Source organism: Euleptes europaea, chromosome 9 (assembly GCF_029931775.1).
Source record: "Euleptes europaea isolate rEulEur1 chromosome 9, rEulEur1.hap1, whole genome shotgun sequence".
Classification (NCBI taxonomy): Eukaryota; Metazoa; Chordata; class Lepidosauria; order Squamata; family Sphaerodactylidae; genus Euleptes; species Euleptes europaea.
The window spans coordinates 2,822,386-2,838,629 of NC_079320.1; the positions used below are offsets into that span (position 1 = coordinate 2,822,386).

Consider the following 16,244-nt stretch of genomic DNA (forward strand, 5'->3'; position numbering starts at 1 on the left):
GATGGAGTCTAATTGGTCCCCAAACAACTTAACTCCTTGATAAGGGAAGCCCATGAGTTCTGTCTTGGAATGGAGGTCAGCCTGCCATGGACAGAGCCAAAGAGCTGCTGCTTGGGTGGCTATGGCGCAGGTGGAAAAGGATAGTGTATCTAGAGTAGAGTCCTCAAGGAAGGTAACCGCCTTGAGCACTCTAGACACTCCCTGCAAGGCCTTCTTCCCCTCAGGGATGAGCTGATTTAGTTTACATGCCCACACAATTGAGGCTCTAGATATCAGGGCCGAAGAGACCGAGGCGCTGAGGGACAAGGCAGAAGCCTCGTGAGCTCTTTTTAAGGCTAATTCAGCCTTCCTATCTAAAGGATCCTTTAAGGAACCCATGCCATCCCTGGCAACCAAGTTGTATGAATGGAGCGCTATGACTGGAGCCGCCACTAGGGGTAGCTGGAGAGTCTGCGTGGCAGGTTTGGAGAGGGAGTAAAACCTTTTGGTAACAGCAGGGAATTGTTTGGGAGCCATAGGCTTATCCCACTCAGCCTGCATGAGGGTTGTAAAATAGTCAGGCACCTGGATGGTCCTATCCAGAGTGGAGTGCCTGTGGAAGAACTCCTTGGAGCCCTTCAGTTTGTCAGTATTGCTAGAATCTGTATCTTCAGAGAGGCCTAAGGCTGCGAAGGCCTTGGTTAACAGGCTCTGAAAATCCTCTTGTGATAATAGTCTGGTTTGCTTTTCCTCCGCAGTAGGGCAATCCTCGTCGGAGGAAAACTCCCCCTCCTCCCTGTTTCCACCTTCCCTTTCCGAGGAATCAGGGGACATAGTAATGTCAAAATGTCTGGGGGGAAGTTTTGTGGCTGTACTAGTGGGCCATGGATAATTAGACGCACCTCGAGCTCCCGGTGGAAAAGGTGCAGTTCGGCTGCCCTCCTGAGAGGTACCAGCCTTACCCTGAATAGACACAGCTGGGGAGGAAAAATGCAGACCCTGCAAACATGCTTCTCACCAAATCAACAAGCTCTGACTTGAGACTTGCAAGTCCTCTCTCCCCTCGGGGATCAGGAGCATGGGGGAGTATGTTACCGTCCGCCGACTGGAGATTGGCACCTGCCAATCCTGCGCCTGGTTGGGAGGTCTCAGGGTGAAGTGTGGCAAAGGCTGCAGCGAGCTGCTCTGACTGCATGGAGGTGTGAGCCTGGGGCGCTCTGAGAAGTGTGGCAGAGGCTGCAGCGGGCTGCTCTGACTGCATGGAGGTGTGAGCCTGGGGCGCTCTGAGAAGGCTAGAAGCCACGCCGCTTTGTTGAGGTGAACGGCTAGGAGCCGTACCATGCCTCTTCGGCTCCCCTTCTTTTTTGCCTCACTCTCTTTCTTTTTCCTCTTGCTGCTTTTCTCGGCTTTATCCGAGTTGGGCAGCTCTCCTTTCTTTTTGCGTTTTGGAGCCCAGCTGGGGCTCTGTGGGAGCTGTTTGCCCCGAGGCGCAGCTATCGCAAGACTTGTCCTGGCTGGCACGAGCCATGAGTAAAAGCCTGGGGTCTAAATCTGGAGACAAGAGGTACTCATCGTTCAGTGGCGCCGCCATGCTCCATCGGCAGGGGACAAGCCAGCAGAGGAGCAGAGGAGGAACAAGGGGGGAGGGGAGACGAGGACACAAGACAGGGAGGAACAAACTAAAGAGAGATGGCGAACTACAGAGGAAGTAACAGTTCCCTAACTGGTCTAGTAGAGCATCAGAGAAATGCTGCTCTCCCATCAAGGCAGGAAACGAAACTGGAAGCTCCTGGCAGAGGAGGAGCTATATTCCTGGGGACAGGAATTTAGCTGTTCCTTTAAATACCTGCCTCCCAGAATAAGGAATGAAAAATAACCCAAGCTGAAGACGCCCTTCTCTCTCTCAGAGCGAGAATAGGTATGCATCATGACTCGTATTGACCTTTATTTGTAACCATGAATACCCCTCTCCTCCATGAACATGTCCACTCCCCTCTTAAAGCCTTCCAAGTTGGCAGCCATCACCACATCCTGGGGCAGAGAGTTCCAAAATTTAACAATGCATTGTGTGAAGAAATACTTCCTTTTATCAGTTTAGACCACTGGTTCTCAACCGGGGGTCCGTGGACCCCCAGGGGTCCGCGAGAACTAAATTAAGGTCCATGAAACAAAGTTATAAACCCATAATAAATTAATATTTTCAATTAAAAGTTCTCTATTATAAAAATATATATTCAAATATTATTCTAAGTTTAATGTTTAACTAACAGTTACGATTAAAGTTTATTTTCAAATTCTCAGAATTTTTATTTTGAACCTTGGGTCCCTGCACTGAACAAAAAAGTCCTAGTGGTCCCTGGTCAAAAAAAGGTTGGGAACCACTGGTTTAGACCCTAGTCTCCTCCCTTTTTTCTTCATTCTTACACTTTCAGCAAAGGGTCTCTCCTAAAGATCTGACTGGGAAAACTTTCAGGTTAAGTTAGCCATTAGGAGCCCCGTGGCGCAGAGTGTTAAGCTGCAGTACTGCAGTCAAAAGCTCTGCTCACGACCTGAGTTCGATCCCGATGGAAGTTGGTTTCAGGTAGCCGGCTCAAGGTTGACTCAGCCTTCCATCCTTCCGAGGTCGGTAAAATGAGTACCCAGCTTGCTGGGGGTAAAGGGAAGATGACTGGGGAAGGCACTGGCAAACCACCCCGCAAACAAAGTCTGCCTAGAAAACGTCGGGATGTGACGTCTCCCCATGGGTCAGGAATGACCCGGTGCTTGCACAGGAGACCTTTACCTTTTTAAGTTAGCCATTCACTGGTGGCCTGGAATGCAGATCTCCTGTGATCTTCTCAGTGTATTTCAATGGAGGAAATGGGCTTTAAACAATGGGAAAGTTTGCCCCGTGCCTCCATAGAGATACAATCTCTATGGAGGCACGGGGCAAACTTTCCCACCCTTTAAAATCCATCTCCTCCATTGAAATACACTGAGAAGATCACACTAAAGAATCTGAACACAGCCACTTTGCCAACGCTTTTCAATGGGGGAGGATGGTGGTGACCCCTTCCAGACCCCATAACTCCAGACCCCCTGACCCAATCTTCACCATACTTGGGGGTTCTTGCAAGGAGAGTCCCTTCTAGCCACCTGAATATTTGGGACCTCTATCCCCAGGAGCTGCGGAAAGTCATTCTCCAAAAAGCTGGATTTTTATCTGGCTTTTTCAGGAATGGCAAATTTGGCTTTGCCAACCTCCTGGCTTTTACAGATTTGGTAAACCCGAGCCAGAAATTTACTGGAATGGCATTTATCTGGTATTTTTTTCAGTTTGGTATTTACCGCATGCACAGCCCTAATCAGAACCTAAACCTCTCTTGGCTGAGTCTAGCACTCTTACCACTTTGCCACCCTGGCACTCATGATGCCTTGGAAGCTGGATCACCAACCAAACTTATCTGAAGTCTCTTCTGGATGCTGCTACCTTCAGATTTGACTGCAGCACCACGGAGCATAGGACTGAGAATAAACACATGAAGCTGCAGAAGGCTGAAGTTGGTTCCAAGTTCCCAGTGTCTTAATCACATTTCCTAGTTCCAGAATGATACCTAGGGCAATTTAAAATTTCTGCACCCCAAAATAAGGATTGGAACACCACATATCATATACCCCACATTCAGGGGACTGTGCCCTACAAGGCAACATGTGCTGGGTCCTGGTCCAAAGTCTGGTACTTTTGCCAGCTACTCCCAAGTGGGGTGTCCCCTGGACAAATGCACATACAGACACTGGGGCTCAGCTGCACCCCAAAACATTGTCTGGACCACTCCACAATACACATCCCCACACTCCAGGGACAGTCCCCTACAATAAGACATACAGTGGTGCCCGGTCCAAACATTGGTTCTGGCATCACCAGCTTCTTTTTGAGTCGCCCCCTAGAAACCTGTATTTCATAGTAGATTTGAATAAGGAACTGGAACAGTTGTATGCCCTCTGCACCCCAAAACAAAGTTTGGACTACCATGTATCATACACCCCCACATTCAGGGGACTGTACCCAACAAGGGGTTGCATTCTGTTGGGAATAGAAAGGGAGTTTTGTTTCTGTCAGAGAGTTAAGGGTTAATTTGTTTGTATTGATTAACATACAAGAGAACCAGGATGCTGTTGAACATTTTGTTTATAAAACAGGCTATTCATATGAACAATACATTGCTGTATCACCTTTGAATTATACATGTGTATGGAAGTGCAGCTTCACCTGCTGTCAGATCTTCAGAGAGTAGGCTTATGTGAGCTATACCTTGATGCCACTGGATCTGTTGTAAAGAAGCCACCAGCAATTAAACACCACATTTTATACTAAGCTTTGTGCACAAATGTCCCCTCAGACCCATCACATATAATTCCAGTAACAGAGATGCTCACCTCCGACCAGAACACTCCTGCTATTTCTCACTGGCTAGCATTATTTGCACATGATACATTTCAAGTCACTGGGCGGCACCTGAAGCCTCAAAAATAGAATGTGACCACAGCTGGGCTTTAATACATGCTGTCACAGAGGTTTTCAGTCATATGACACCACTTCAGTACCTCTTCATGTGTTAAGAAGTCTGTGTTAATGACAGAATGATCAATTTCACAGTACTACGTATCTGCCCAGCACATATGATAAAACTTGTAGTTGGACATGTCAATAAGTTAAAACTTTCAAGAGAAGTGAAGAATTTTTTTCATCTAATCATTTGTACTGCTGCAAAATCGAAAAACAATACAAGAATGTGGTGAACTTATTAAATGTCACCATAATATTTGGTACTAAATATCTTATGGAAGCTTGTAAGGTGGCAGTCAGCACTGTATAGGGTTGCTGTATAGGGTTGCCTGGTGGTGGTGGGCAAACCCCCGCCAATGCATCCCCCTGACCAGCTGAGGGTGGCCAGGCAAACATGCACATGCGCCTACACACCACGGCATGTCACTTTCAGTTTACACCTGGAAGCGCCACATCATGAGGGGCCTTTTACCACTCAAACTGGGAGTTTGAGTGGTAAAAGGCCCCTTGCGATGCAGCATTTCCGGGTGTAAACCAGAAGTGACGTGCACATGCATCAGGGCAGGTGCGTGAGCGCGATCCCCTCAGCTTTGCCCCAAAAGCCTCCCACCAGAGGAGAGGGGGGACCTGGCAACCCTAGCACTGTACAAGAGGATTTGAAAAACCAAAAAATATCAGTAAGTCATCAAGATCTTCACTTGAAAGATGACATCATGAAAATACCACTGGATCCTATATATCATATATCACCATTAATAAAATTAATCCCACAAGACAACTTCAAAGATGAGTTGCTGATAGGTTTACCATATGCCCAGTTATGGTGGGCAATTATCCGCCAAATAACCAAGCTGCCCACTGCCCCTCAGCTGGTTGGCAGGCAGAAGTGTCGCCCCGCAATGACCTCACTTCCTCTTCACCTGCTGCCCTTACAAGCAGGCTGCTGCCAGGAATAGTGTGCTGTTGGGGGCTTGGGGCCCAGGCAGGGATGCATGATGTGAGGCTCTCCTGCATGTTGAGGGTTTTCCCCCAAGCCTTCTGGTGGCTCTCCCAGAAGTGCTGGGACAGGGTGTGGAGTGCCGCGCCGCATGACACCCAGATGTGATGTCATCATGGCATGGCGCAAATCTCCGCCCTCAGCCTCCCCCCAAAAGCTCCCGCTGGTTCCCAGGGACCTGGCATCCCTAGTTACTGAACAGTGCTTTACAACCCAATGTCTACTACAACACTGAAATGAAGAAACTCCTCTCCAAATATATTTGGACATGGCCACTATGGAGTGGAATTATGCTGCAGGCCAAAATGTGCCCCCAACCCAGAGCCAGAAATTCTAATGCTGAAAATTGGTTCAAAGTTATTAAGAATCAAGTTCTGACTGCCAAGCTGGGACCCAGTGTCTGTATGTGCATTTGTCCTGGGGGCACCCCACGTTGGAGCAGCTGGCATGAGAACCAGACTTTGGACCAGGCACCAGCCTACATTCTGTAGTAGGGCACAGCCCCCTGAATGTGGGGGTTTATGATGTGTGGTGGTCCAATCCTTATTTTGGGGTGCAGGCAGCATGTAGTTCCAGTTCCTTATTCAAATCTTCAATGACAGACCTCTCGGTGGGGACCCAAATAGAAGCCAGTGGTGCCAGAACCAGTTTTTGGACTGGGCACCACTGCATGTCTTCTTGCAGGGGGGGAGTCTCTGGAGTGTGGGGGTGTGTAATGTGGGGTGCTCCAAAGATTGTTTTTGGGTGCAGCTGAACCCCAGTGTCTGTATGTGCATGGCGCATGTGCATGGCGCATGGCACAAATCTCCACCCTGGGGCCAAATCTCTGCCCTGCGGGCACCCCACTTGGGAGCAGCTGGCACCAGAACCAGACTTTGGACCAGGGCACCCCCTTGGAGAAGACATTCCTCTGAATGTTGGGGGTGTATGATTTGTGGTGGTCCAAATTAATCAGGGGTGCAGAAAGCACACAATTGTTCCAGTTCTTTATTCAAATCTTTGTTGCAATACAGGTTTTTTTGGGGGGGGGGTTGTGAAAAGAAGGCAGTGGTACTATGTCCAGTGTTTGGACCAGGCACCATTGTATGTCTTCTTGTAGGGGGCAGTCACTGGAGTGTGGGGATGCGTATTGTGAGGTAGTCTAGAGATTGTTTTAGGGTGCAGCTGAGCCCCAGTGTCTGTATGTGCATTTTTCCTGGGGTCACCCACTTGGGAGCAGCTGGCATAAGAACCGAACTTTGGACCAGGACCCAGCATGTGCCCTCTCAGATGGCACAGTCACCTGAATGTGAGGGTGTATGATATGTGGTGGTCCAAACATTCTTTTGGGGTGCAGAAGCACACAACTGTTCCAGTTCCTTATTCAAGTCTTCTTTGCAATACAGGTTTCTAGGGAGGGTGACCCAAAAAGAAGGCAGTGGTGCCAGAACCAGTCTTTGGACCAGGAACTACTCTATGTCTTCTTGCAGGGGACAGTCTCTGGAATGTGGGGATGTGTTGTTTGGGGTGGTCCGGAGATTGTTTTGGCATGCAGCTGAGCCTCAGTGTCTGTATGTGCATTTGTCCTGGGGGTGCTTGACTTGGGAGCAGCTGGCACAAGAATCGGACTTTGGACCCATGCCCACGCACCCTTTTGGAGGGCACAGTCCCCTGAATTGGGAGTGCATGATATGTGGTGGTCCAAACTTTATTTTGGGGTGCAGCGTACATACAACTGTTCCAGTTCCTTATTCAAATCTAGTTTGCAGTATAGGATTCTGGGGGGGGGGCACAAAAAGAAGCTGGTGATGTCAGAACCAATGTTTGAACTAGGCACCACTGTATGTCTTCTTGTAGGGGACAGCCTCTGGAGTTTGGGGATGTGTAACGTGGAGTGGTCCAAAGATAGAGTTGCAAAGTGCCAGGTGGTGGCGGGCAAGCCCCCGCCAATCCACCTGGCTGCCCACTGACCAGCTGAGGGTTAGCCGGCAATGTGTGCATGTACGCTTGCCCACTGTGCCACGTCACTTCCGGTTTACACCTGGAAGCGCCACATCACAACGGGCCTTTTACCACTCAAACTCCCAGCTTGAGTGGTAAAGGCCCCTTGCGATGCAGCACTTCTGGGTGTAAGCTGGAAGTGACACGATAGTGTCAGTGCGTACAATCTCTCCCTCACCTCTGCCCCAAGAAACTCCCACTGGATGAGAGGGGGGACCTGGCAACCCTATTCAAATATTGTTTTGCGGTGCAGCTGGGCCCCAGTATCTGTATGTGCATTTGTCCTGGGGGCACCCACTTGGGAGCAGCTGGCACAAGAATTGGACTTTGCACCAGGAGCCAGCATACAACCTCTCGGAGGGCACAGTCTCCTGAATGTGGGGGTGTATGATATGTGGTGGTCCAAACTTTCCTTCGGGGTGCAGAAGGCACACATCCTTTCCAGTTCCTTATTCAAATCTTCTTTGCAATACAGGTTTCTGGTGGGGGGGGGGACCCAAAAAGAAGCCAGTAGTGCCAGAACTTGTATTTGGACTGGGCACCATTGTATGTCTTCTTGCAGGGGACAGTCTCTGAAGTGTGGGGATGTGTCATTTGGGTTGGTCCAAAGATTGTTTTGCGATGCAGCTGGGCCCCAGTATCTGTATGTGCATTTGTCCTTGGGGCACCCCCATGGGAGCAGCTGGCACAAGAACCAGACTTTGGACTAGGACCCAGCATGTCCTCTCTCAGAGGGCACAGTCTCCTGAATGTAGGGGTATATGATATGTGGTGTTCCAATCCGTATTTTGGGGTTGAGAGCTTTTAAATTGTCCTCAATATCATTCAGGAACCAGGAAATGTGAATAAGGAACTGGGAACCAACTTCAGCCTCCTTGAAGTTGCCCTATACTGAATCAGACCCTTGGACCATCAAAGTCAGTATTGTCTACTCAGACTGGCAGCCACTCTTTGGGTCTCAGTAGAGGTCTTTCACATCATCTACTACCCTAGTCCGTTTAACTGGAGATGCAGGGGATTGAACTTGGGACCTTCTGCATGCCAAACAGATGCTCTACTGCTGAGCCACAGCCCCTCACCTAGGGTTGCCAGTTTCAAGTTGAGAAATACCTAGAGATTTGGGGGATTGGGGGACCTAGAGCCTGAGGAGGGTGGGTTAGGGGAGGGGGTGGACAATGGGGTATAATGCCATAGAGTCTACTTACCAAAGCAGCCATTTTCTCCAGGGTAACTGATCTCTGTTGTCTGGAGATGAGTTATAATACCAGGAGATCTCCAGCAACCACCTGGAGGTTGGCAAGCTTAACTGAGAAGGAGAAGAACCTACCCTTTCAGGAGGTGGGTCTGCCAGAGTTCACTTCCTAAAGATACGCTATGGGAAGTGTGAGAAAGATGCTGTAGGGGTGCCAACCTCCAGGTAGGGGCTGAATTACAACTCATCTCCAGACAATAGGAATGGCTGCAATGGAGGGTGGACTCTATGGCATTACACCTTGCTGCAGTCCTTCACCTCACCAAACCCTGCCTTCCCCAGGCTCCACCCCCAAACCTCCAGGAATTTCCCAACCCAGAGTTGGTAACTCTAAAGAAGAAGGCGGTCTTGGCCAGGAGGCGAGGCTTAGGACAGAAAGGAGCAGGGTCAAGAATTGCAAGTGGAGAAAGAGGATTGTTCTGGCTGTCCGGTCAAGTTTACATGGCCTATATGCAGCATCTAAATTGTAGTTTCCCAGTTGATTGGTAAGCATGAGCAACAGTATGTGTCTGTGTAAAGTGCTGTCAAGTCCCAGCCGACTTATGGCAACCCAGTAGGGTTTTCAAAGCAAGAGACAAACAGAGGTGGTTTGCTGTTGCCTGCCTCTGCATAGTGACCCTGGACTGCCCTGGTGGTCTCCCACCCAAGTATTAACCAGGACCCATCCTGCTTAGCTTCTGAGATCTGATGAGATCAGGCTAGCCTGGGCCATCCAGGTCAGAGGAGCAACAATAAACATGGCAAGAACTCCCCTACTGACATGGGGGGAGGGTCAAAGGGCAGAGACTGCATCATGCCCTCTTTTTTGGAAAGCATTTTGAACACATTTCTTTTCTGTCAGGGTTCAACTTACACTGCTGATAAAACATTAAAGCAAGAAGAAGCAGAATCAGGTCTACCAACACGGCAGCCAGTTGAATCCAATGATTTGCTAAGTACCGCTTGATCCGATTACACAGTCTCCTTCCTTGAAGAAAAAGAGGCAAGAAAATCCTGCTTCAGTCAGCACTATTTATTATTATTTATTCATTATAAGGAATTGTTGTGGCATGCTGACAGCCCTAGGCTACCCTGGTACACCAGGCAAGGTGTTCAGGACTGGAGCAAGTGTGCAGAGATGGAACATTGCTGTATAGCCAGAGACAAAAGGGGTCTCTTCTCATCCATCTTGTGTGCCAAGCTGCAGAGCTGACTGGGCAAGTTCAGGCTTGTTTGCCTGTTTCCCCTTGGAGAGGACATCTGGCATAACTTGGAAAACAAAAGGACAAAAGACAGACTTATTCAGGATTGGTTTAGCTCTCTCCTGCAGCAGATCAGGCATACCTCACTATATCTCCTTAGGGATAGAACTCCATTCAGAGAATCAGGATGGACACAAATAATCTCATCAAGTTGCTAGCCAAGCCCTCTGATTCACCTGGCAAACAGTTTCCCAGACCAAGCCTTCATCTCAAGCTCTATAGCCAATGCTCAGGGGTACTTAGCCAAAAGTACCTAGACATTGTTTCTGATCTACTTCATCTCCTGTTTCTATTCTTCCTCATACTCTTAATTTAATCAAGAGCAATCAAACCTTTTTTCCACTGGCAATGACATGCCATTACCAGACATTGCCAGGTGCAGTAAGACCATGCCTCCTCTTCTGGGTATAAGTATATCCCTGTTCACCATAGCGAATTGCTAACATTTTTCCTGGATCCAAAACGTGAGCCACTGTACTTGCATTTACAGTTTTCCTTTCTTTGTGAGAGCGCTGGTTGTTACTCATCTCTCCGTAACTGCCTCTATCTGGACCTCACTCCCCGGAATGGTAAATATACTTTCCCCTGGGAACCTCTAATCCTTGTGTGCACCCCCTCATACCTTCACTTTTCTAGTTCTGTGTGTATCGGGATTTGTGTGTTTTCTGTGAATGTGGAAACAAATTTGATTACTCTTTTTTTTTAAAAAAAACCTTGACATCTATAAAAGTTTCTTTATTGGAACCATTTCCACTGATGCGCTCATGTGCATAAAATTTTGTTTAAAGAGCTCCATGCCAACCTCTCACAAATATTTACCAGTCTCCAGCTAATTTCCCCCAATAAAAGGAGGCTCCTCTATTTGGCGTTACAGAATTACAGGTAGCTTTTCAGCATGAGCTACCAGTAAAGATAAAGCTGAAATAATTCAAAATAATTTAACACAAGAATGGATCCCAGAAAGTACCACGAAACTGGCAACATGCCAATGACCAGGAAAGACAAAGTTTAGAAAAAGTACCTATAGCCAGGATCCAGCACAATAAACAACTTGAAATTAAGAGAATAAAATCCACCTTACCCAAATGCCAAAAGAAGAGGGTGGTTGTTGTTTTTTTCAAGCTTGAAGAAGCACTTAAAGAAAGGGGACAGACATGGGTCCTGGGGGAACAAGATTTCAAAGTACTGATGCCACCACCAAAATGGCCCCATCATGTGTGCCCACCACCCAAACACCTGAAGGCAGCAGGCCAAAAAATACAGCTTCACCAGCTGGCTGCAGTGTGGGAACAGGTTCCTACTAGATCCTAGAATCATAGAATCATAGAGTTGGAAGGGACCACCAGGGTCATCTAGTCCAACCCCCTGCACAATGCAGGAATACCCCCCAACATCCCCATGCCCAGAAGATGGCCAAGGTGCCCTCCCTCTCATGATCTGCCTAAGGTCATAGAATCAGCATTGCTCACAGATGGCCATCTAGCCTCTTCTTAAAAACCTCCAGGGAAGGAGATCTTACCACCTCCTGAGGAAGCCTGTTCCACTGAGGAACCGCTCTAACTGTTAGAAAATTCTTCCTAATGTCTAGATGGAAACTCTTTTGATTTAATTTCAACCCACTGGTTCTGGTCCGACCTTCTGGAGCAACAGAAAACAACTCAACACCCTCCTCTACATGACAGCCCTTCAAGTACTTGAAGATGGTTATCATATCACCTCTCAGTCTTGACCTCTTCAGGATAAACATACCCAGCTCCTTCAACTTTTCCTCATAGGACTTGGTCTCCAGACCCCTCACATCTTTGTTGCCCTCCTCTGGACATATTTCAGCTTGTCTACATCTTTCTTAAACTGCGGTGCTCAAAAATGAACACAATACTCTAGGTGAGGTCTAATCAGAGCAGAGTAAAGTGATACCATCACTTCATGTGATCTGGACACTATACTTCTGTTGATAAAGCACAAGAGAAGGTGTTCGCTGAGGAACCTTCATCCTAAGACACTTTGGGCTGTGAAAGTCCGTAGCAGCAGCATTTTAAACTGGGCTCAGGAACAAACTAGAAACCACTGAAGTTGACTTACAGCTGGCATAGCCGCATTGTAGAAGCAGACCTCAGTCAAGAGACACATTTTGAACCAGCTGAAGTCCCTGAGAACTTTTTTAAGGCTGCCTCAGGTAGAGGCAGCTACCATAGTGCAGGCTGGAAGCTGCCATTTCATGGACAACTGTGGTCAAGTCACCTTTCTCCAGGAAGGTCCTCTGATGGCCAGATGCTTTCATGACACTGCTTGTCATTCCTTCTTAGGGTTGCCAACCTCCAGGTGGTACCTGGAGATCTCCCGGAATTACAACTGATCTCCAGGTGACAGAGATCTGTTCCCCTGGAGAAAATGGCTGCTTTGAAAGGTGGATTCTATGGTATTATACCCTACTGAAGTCCCTATCCTCCCCAAATCTCCAGGAGTTTCCAAACCTGGATTTAGGCAACCCACACCTTCCAGTGGATGTGATTGAGTTCATTTCATTAAGGCCTGGGTTGCAAGGGGCCACTGTGGCAATGCTTATAAATAACTATGCTGGATTGCATGCTTCATCATAGGTGAAGGTTGGGGAGGTAGAAAAGGAATCTGAGGTAAATTCTACTCTTCCTCCTCGCTTCCCCTGGAGTGATTCACACCAACACGTCCTCTCACTATACACACACAATAAGTGTATTGTCACTTTCTCAGTTCCTTTCACAACACACACACACACACACACACACACACACACACACACACAAATCAGTTATTGTGTCTTCCTTTGCTCATGCCTAGCGGCTTAGTGGATAAGGCAAGAGATAGCAGAACTTTGCTTCAGAACAGTTACAATTTCACATATAGACACAGCTTTACCGAAATGGCAGGCTGTTTCAGAGACAGAGAGAAAATGATTTTTTTTTCTTGGAACTTCTCCCTAAGCCCAAGAACTACAAGCTATGGAAATAGGGTTGACTTGTCTCTTGGGATATTTTCCTCAATCCCCTCACAAGCCCCTGACCCACCATTTACCCAAGGTAACACAAAACGCCTGCTGTATTCCTGCCTCTCCATCGGCCCCTGAGCCCTGTGTTCCTAAACAAAAGATGTCTGAGACCCTTTCCTTTACCCTGTGAAGCCTTAACTACCTAACTACTCTCCTGGTAGTTTTCCCTCTTTCTCTGTTGCTCCTCCAAGCCTATCAAAGGAAAAAACCCCACTTTTTCTCTAACTCTCCTCACCCTACCCTCTCCAAAATGTTCCACAAACTCCCATTAGCTGATGCCACTGAATATTTTGCACACTCCCCCTTGACCTGGATGGCCCAGGCTAGCCTAATCTCATCAGATCTCAGAAGCTATACAGGGTTGGCTCTGGTTATGATTTGGATAGGAGATCATCAAGGAAGTCCAGGGCTGCTATGCAGAGGCAAGCAATGGCAAGACACCTCTGTCTCTTGCCTTGAAAACCCTACGTGGTTGCCCCGTGTTGGCTGCAATTTGACAGAACTTACCACCACCCCATAGGCTTGCATTTGTTGGGATGCTGTTGCAGGCTTTGATATATGTGATCATTGTGTACATGTAAAATAGTGTATATTTGCAAAAATTCCCCATTTTGGCATCATTGAGGGTTTCCATTTAAAATCCTTAAGGGACTTCTCTCTAACGTGGGAGCAGCAAAAATGTGTCTGAATTATTCTCAGAAGGCTTTCTCTCCCTAACACTAGTTCAAGAAGCTAGACAGTATAAGACCTTGGCAATTCCAGGAAAAGTGCCAAGTCTTATCTAAATACCAAGTGCCAAGTCTTACATCAATATGCACTAAATACAGTATGACTGCGTAACTACCTTCTTCTGTGTAACTAAGGGTACTAGAAGGGAGAGACTTAACTAAGAAAATATATGATGCTGAAAATTATAATATTAATCTTATAAACTCTAGTTATTATATTGAGATGTTATAGGTTCTATACTATAGTCATTATACAATTACAGCCTATTCCTAAGCCGATTCCCGTACGCCGTTAAACAAAAAAAAAAGCCGTTCTCAGGGACCTCTGCTGGTTCAAAAAGCAGGAGCAGCACTGCCGTTCCCAGCGCCAGCGTACTGGGCCGAACAGGGATAGGAAGTCATCTAACTGGTGGCTTCTCCCCCCGGCCCACCCCCAAAACCCCCCTGCATCGGTGCGGCCTCTCTATGCAGTGGCTTGCGCCATGGAGAGGCCGTGCTAGTGGAGGGGTGAGGCGCGGTCCTACGGCGGTCAGCCACCGGCGGGACTGGCCTCGCCACCAGCGTTAAGTGCGTGTAATTGCACGATTACACGCACTTACGCTGGTGGCGAGGTCACGCCGCCTCCAAGAGGTTTTGAGGCGAAACCTCAGGAATGCGCTGTTAATGTATCAAACTATGAGTAGTATTGAATGTTTTATATATAACAAAACTATTAATAGAATTGACTGCTTTGATGATATTGTAACAAGATCATGAAGAAGATCAAAGCATAACATAAGCAATATAAACAAACTTAGTAAATGGACAGTGTTACAGCAGATAAGCAAGATATGTAACCTAGTCCTTTCCTAGTTGCTCATTGTTTGTTTTAAATAGCTCTGTGTTTGTCATAGTGATTTCTCATCTCCAAACAATCATTAGAGACACATCAGACCCAATGCCAAGAAAAAGTAAATGCTTGTGAAATGCTAAGGGAAGAAACATTATGATGTATGCTTATAGAAGTCTTATGTACTTTTTATAAAGGCAAATAATCCTGGGATTGGAACCTTTAGAATTATATGATATTGATATTACAATTTACAATTATGTGGTAATTATATTAAACTGTTAAATGTATATTAAAGAAAGTACCATATATCAATGCTAGTATTTGATGGTGTTGAGAGTACTACAAACAGTCTTGGCTGGAGAATACCTTGGCTGGCACTGACAAGTATCTCAGCTAGAGAGTCTAAGAAGAGTTTAGATGGAGGAGATAAGAAGTGCTTAGATAAGAGTAGCATTAAGTGCGGACCTAAGAGCAGCAGTAAAAACAGAGTTTCACTTACCTGCAACTGTTGTTCATCTGGTGGTCTTCTATGCAGGCACACATTGGGACTGCGCATGTTCAGGCCAGCCACGGTTAAAGATTAGTTGGCTTTCTGAAAGAATCAAAGTAAGAGCGCTCCCCCTCCCCTTGGGCCATGTAGCCTTCTTGCCCAAACAGTCCCATGACCAAGGGGGAGGAGCGCTCTTCCCTCCAGTTCTCCAACCTGCCACCATGGAACCAACTCCCGTGACTTGAGGAGAGGTCCCACAGTGGGGAAGGAGGGGGGGATATGTGCCTGCAGAGAAGACCATCAGATGAACAACAGTTACAGGTAAGTGAAACTCTGTTTTTTATCTGCGTGGCTTCTATGTAGTCCCACATTGGGAGAGTAGAAAGCTTGCTTACCCAGATGGTGGGTGTGGGACAGTCACCAAAACAAGGATTGCAAAGCAGCATGTCCCACTGCTGCCTTTCTGGTGGAGTACACATCAATCGAGTAGTGCCTCATTTTCTTTAAAAATATTTTTATTAGGTTTTTCAAGATAACACAGAATAAAAAAGGGAAAGGGGATTAGGAACAATTGTAATATGTTATACAGGGTGAGCATTCAGGACAGCGTAGTGCCTCTTGAACGTGGAAGGAGTCGACCAAGTTGCAGCTTGACAAATGACTCGAAGGCCGATCTTGGAGGAAAAGGCGACGGAGGCAGCATATGCTCTAGTGGAGTGTGCTTTAATCACTGATGGACACTCGACATGCACACATTCATAGAAAAGCCTAATGGTTGAGGTAATCCATCTGGATAAAGTCTGAGGGGAAGCCCTGCGACCTTTATGGTGACCACTGAAGCAAATAAATAAATTATTGTCCACTCTGAAGTCTGTGGTTCTTTGTAGATAAAATAAAAGGGCTCTACGGACGTCAAAGGAGTGTAACGCTCGGTCAGAATCGGAGGAGGGATTTGAGAAAAAAACCGGAAGGACAATGTCTTGGGAGAGATGGAAAGATGAGACCACCTTAGGGAGATAGGAAAGTCTGGGTCTCAGGACCACACAGTCGTAGTGGAATTTGGTGAACAAAGGGGAATGGCAGAGGGCTGCCAAGTCATTGACCCTTCTGGACAAAGTGATGGCGACTAGGAAGGCAGTTTTATAGGAAAGTAGGGAGAGGTCGCTGGTGGCTA

General features: G+C 47.2%; 1 protein-coding gene across 1 annotated transcript in view; it reads right to left on the reverse strand.

The window, feature by feature from the left end:
- ADISSP (adipose secreted signaling protein) overlaps positions 1-7,981 on the reverse strand; it is a 257,887-nt gene extending 249,906 nt beyond the window's left edge. The window contains exon 1 of the mRNA XM_056855232.1: positions 7,976-7,981. The gene's annotated coding sequence lies outside the window, so the exon portion shown is untranslated. The remainder of the gene's footprint in view (positions 1-7,975) is intronic.
- Positions 7,982-16,244: the final 8,263 nt, after the last annotated feature.